This window comes from Triticum aestivum, chromosome 3B (assembly GCF_018294505.1).
Source record: "Triticum aestivum cultivar Chinese Spring chromosome 3B, IWGSC CS RefSeq v2.1, whole genome shotgun sequence".
Classification (NCBI taxonomy): domain Eukaryota; kingdom Viridiplantae; phylum Streptophyta; class Magnoliopsida; order Poales; family Poaceae; genus Triticum; species Triticum aestivum.
This window is the reverse complement of record NC_057801.1, coordinates 426,528,609-426,533,773: the sequence shown is the minus strand read 5'-3', so window position 1 is coordinate 426,533,773 and position 5,165 is coordinate 426,528,609. Positions and strand designations below refer to the sequence as shown.

General features: G+C 41.9%; 1 pseudogene; it reads right to left on the bottom strand.

Moving 5' to 3' along the window:
* Window positions 1–682: 682 nt before the first annotated feature.
* Window positions 683–2,618, bottom strand: LOC123067522 (uncharacterized; annotated as a pseudogene).
* Between the last annotated feature and the right edge of the window lie 2,547 nt (window positions 2,619–5,165).

The following is a 5,165-nucleotide window of genomic DNA, read 5'->3' as shown; positions in this document are numbered from 1 at the left end:
CTTCAACTCAGCCGGAAGCTTCATACTAGCTCAACCAGCAAGAAACTAGCACTAGCTAGAACGAATCAGGAGGCCAGCAAAGGGACAGCAGGTCGATCCCATAAATAAATACACCAACGATTGATAAAGATACCTGGATACCCAGCCGCAAGCACATGTGTTGAGAAATCCACTAAAGATACAACACCACCAATGGATAAGGGATAGCAGGCCAGGCCAGATGCAGCGGTAGTAGCTCCAGCGACGATAGCAGAAGGACCAAGCATCCAGCCACGACTGCGACTATGGATGGCAGAGAAGCCACCGACAGCAATGGCAGCAAAGGACTCCTACCCAGTGTTGTCTACAAAAATCAGCAAACCAGAAATCAGAACGAATACTTCAATCTCATGAGAAGTTTAAAAAAGACTATAGCAGGACCAAATTAATGGTGCGAATTAAATTATGGATGCATACAATACTTCTGACAGACAATCTAAGGTCAAACAAACTTTGACACGTACAGTAACATCCTAGCATATCTCAAGTTGATGAATTATTCTAGCAATAACCAAATTAGAATCACCCATTGTTGTACAATTAACCTTACTACAAGATAGTAGAAGAATCACTCTTGGTGAATCAAATCATAACAAATCGAGCAATAGATACAAGAGGCACATCGGGCCTAGCCATATTCATTTCAGTGATTTAGAAAGAGCTCCGATGGGGAGCAGAACCTTGAGGCCCTGTTATGGGGTTGTGTCTGATGAAGGTTGCCCTTTGGGACGGCAGCAGCAGCTCCGCAAGATGCAGCAACAGTGTTATCAGCGCAGTTCATAGTGGCTGCCACAAGCAGACCCAGAGACATCATGAACTTGGTTCCAGCGGAACCTCCGCGACCTACAGTTCAAGAACAAGCACATACAAGCTAGTTAGATAAAAGGATCACATATCTAAAGTACACTAAACCAATAATCCAGAGATGCATCGCAGCCACACACCAGTGCTATGATTCATGAAAGTCCCTTCATAGCTAAGTAAGTATTATATTGATTTACCGAGCCAAGATACATACAAGCATCTGAGAAACACTTGACCCAAGAGATGCAACTACCTGAATGCTTCAATCAAGATTTAACACAGTAACTCTACAGGCAGAAAGTAAATTGAAGGCAATCACCATGCACAACACCTCTTGGGGATTGATCCAATCTTCAAATGGATCTGGAAATGCTCCTGTACCCTTAAGATCAAAGTATTTGGGTGGCTTTTGTTGATGGATCGTCTTAATACTAGAGACATGATGCAAAGGAGACATTGGCATATCCAGGATGATACTTGTGTTCTTTGCCAGTCTTCCATGTATGAAGACAGAATTCGCCTATTTCTCTCCTGCAACTTTAGTCAGAGAGTTTGGAATTATATTGCAATCTCATGGCAGGCTCTACCCAACCAGTCCACCTTCTTGATGGCCTCAGCTTCTAAGAAAGAATTCAATAAACCTTTCTTTTCTGAGGTAGTTTTTATAGCAGCTTCGAATATCTGGACATAGAGGAATGGGAAAATCTTAAGAAATGAGGATCCTAGCTTTAGATCTTGGAGGAGGAACTTTGTGCATGACCTCTCTCTCTTAGCACACAGAATCAAATGTAAATATAGGGATAGCCTCTTAGCCTGGATAGCCTCCCTCCCCTAGTTCTCTTTGTAAGTATTGTAATTACTTTCTTTACTTTCTTCCTTTTTTGTATAGAGAGATTTTATTTTTGATGAATAAAGAGCTGTGAGGCTGTTGCCTTGCAGTATAAAGTAAAAAAACACCTCTTTGCACATCACTTATTTATGAACGAAGGGAGTGATATTCAGCTTCCGTAGTCAAAGGAGACCCGTAAACTCATTCCGCACAGTTGAAAAAACACATTATGTAACAGCAATACATCATCAGTGTATGTGTTTGTGTGTGTGTGTGTGTGTCGCGGTTAACTACATATCCTACTAAGTGAAGCCGGCAGTCAGGTTGTTGGTCTGGTACTTGTCAAACTAACAATCTATGGATTTTGTAGTCTGAATGAGATCAATATAAACTAATTGCACACAGTTGCAGCAGCGCCATCGAACCAACGGACGAACGAACCGACCCAGTCAAACCAAGAAGGATAACCAGAAGATTGGATGGGAGGGGGGTGGTTACCATCCTGGTGCGCTCGCCCTTCTCCTGGATGGCATCATCCTTGAGCATCCTCTCCATCTTCCCAACCATAGAGATGGAGAGAAAAAATGTCAGGAACGCGTCGGGCTGATCCAGCCATAGAGAAGAGAACTAACTGGGGGCGGTCGGGAAGGGTACCTCGGGGATGGATGATGGGGCAGACGCATGGGAGAGGAAGAGGGCGGGTGGATCTCGTCGGGGTCCGCGGTGCACTCTGCGAGGATCCGGCAGTGCAGCAGCACGTCGTCGGCCTTGTTCATGTCGAGGTCGATGTAGTAGCTGGACAGGAGGCACTCGTAGTGGTCCTCGAGCGCGCGGTCGAAGAAGGGGTCAGAGAGCGCCTCCTAGTTGTTGGCGGCCCATAGGCGGTCGAAGATCCCCCTCCTCATGTCGGTGGCGGCCCGTGGCTCTCGGCGTCTCTATCGGCCATCCACCCAAGGCGGAGGCAGAGGCGAAGAGCCAGCAGAGGTGGCAGTGGAGGTGTGGGGCCGAGGGCGAGACGAGCGCGGCGACCCTGCAGTGGAAGGCGGCAAGTGAGGCATCAGGGACGGGGTTGGTCGGCGGGTGGAGGAATAGCGGCGTGGGGAGGCGAGGAGGAGTGTGGTGGCGCGCGGGCGCGGGCGGCGGGATCTGAATCAGGGGCGGGAGGTATGTGGCGGCTGCGAGTGGATCTGAATCGGGGAAGAGAGGGGAGAGGAGTGGAGTTAGGGTTTGGTTGGCCTGCTGAGGTGAGTGAGAGACGTTGGATCCACCTGGTGTGGACGGTTCGGATCACATAGAGTGGGGTGATCCGTGAGAAGTGTTCTGATTGGTCAGAGAATCTGTGATTTAAAATAATTTCCAAGTACTTAAGATAGAGCTATTTTGTGAAGCAATTTTATCAAAAATATTTTGCAAAAGGGCATCACACAAATTTTCACTCAAGTTATACCACATTTTATGGATGAGCACTAATTTGTATGCATTTCTGATCTTTCTAGCTATTTTTAATCATTTTTTGAGTGTCCAAAATGAGTTTTTTTGTTATGGACCTATAATATATTTGTTGCAAAATTGGACCAAATCAAATTTATAAAACCTTAGGCCATATTTAGTGCACAATTGACCAAATGATTGGGTGTAAAAAGTTTTTATCCACCTCTGACGAGAAAGATAAATTTCCGCCGATTTAGCTAGAAGCGGGTCAAATTTGAACTGCAAATGCCTCATATTTTGCTCTTTATTTTTTCCAAAAATATTTTCTTGGTACATAAGTATCCATTTGACCAGAGAAACACCAAAAAACTTCTAAGATTCAACCACTAGCTAGGAACGATCATGCCCACCGTTTCGACCGCATTTTGAAACGGGCTTAAATTTTTTTTAAAAAATCAAAAAATTGGAAAACCTTCGCATTGTGTCATTATATGTGACCAAGTTACAAGGAAAAATAATAAACTTGTAATACATCAATTCTTTAAAAAATGTGTTCTCAGAAATGAGCTATCATTTGTGAAGATTCATGGCTTTCAAGCCAAATGATCAATCTTATGGCCACATTCATGGCATAGTTTCTTCCAATGATCTCATATAGTTCACAAGGGTGCATCTTGGAGTGGCAAACAATGTTGCCTAAGGGATTTTTCATTTTTTTTGGACGGGAAATCAATTTCCATTTTCCAAGTGCCCAAAATAAGTTTTTTGTGTGAAGGACCTACCATATATTTGTTGCAAAATTGGACCAAATCATTTTTCTAAACTACTAGGACATATTTAATGCACAATTGACCAAATGATTGGGTGTAAAAAGTTCTGATCCACTATTGGCGAAAAAGACAAATTTCTGCCGATTCAGCAGGAAGCAGGTCAATGAAGTGCAAATGCCTCATAGTTTGCTCTGTATTTCTTCCAAAAATCATGTCTAGGTACATAAGTATCTATTTAATCAGAGAAACACCAAAAAATTTCCGAGATTTAACCATTAGCTAGGAACGGCCGTGCCCGCCGCTATGACCGCATTTTGAAACGGGCATAAAAAATTAAAAAATTACAAAAATTGGAAAACCTTCGCATTGTGTCATTATATGTGACCAAGTTACCAGAAAAAATTATAAACTTGTAATATGGTGATTATTTTAAAAAAATGTTCTCAGAAACGAGCTATCAAGTGTGAAGATGCATGGCTTTCAACCCAAATGCTCAATCTTATGGCCACATTCATGGCATGGTTTGTTCAAATGATCTCATATTGTTCACAAGGGTGCATATTGGAATGACAAACAATGTTGCCTAAGGAAGTTTTCATTTTCTTTGGACAGATATTTCATTTTCCATTTCTTGAGTGCCCAAAATGAGTTTTTTTGTAAAGGACCTACCATATATTTGTTTCAAAATTGTACCAAATCAATTTTCTAAAATACTAGGACATATTTAATGCACAATTGACCAAATGGTTGGGTGTAAAAAGTTTTGATCCACCTCTCGTGATAAAGACAAATTTCCGTCGATTCAGTAGGAAGCGGGTCAAATTTGAACTGTAGCTACCTCTTAGTTTGCTCTTTATTTTTTTCAAAAATAATTTCTAGGTACATAAGTATCTATTTAATCAGAGAAACATCAAAAGTTTTCCAAGATTCAACATCTAGCTAGGAACGGTCATTCCCGTCGTTTTGACCGCATTTTGAAACGGGCATAAAAAATTCAAAAAATCAAAAAATTAGAAACGCTTCGCATTGTGTCATTACATGTGACCAAGTTACCAGGAAAAATTATAAACTTGTAATACAGCAAATATTTTTAAAAAGTGTTCTCAGAAACGAGCTATCAAGTGTCAAGATGCATGGCTTTCGACCCAAATGCTCAATCTTATGGCCACATTCATGGCATAGTTTGTTCAAATGATCTTATATTGTGCATAAGGGTGCATCTTGGAATGGCAAACAATGTTGCCTAAGGAAGTTTTCATTTTCTTTGGATGAAAATTTCATTTTCCTTGAGT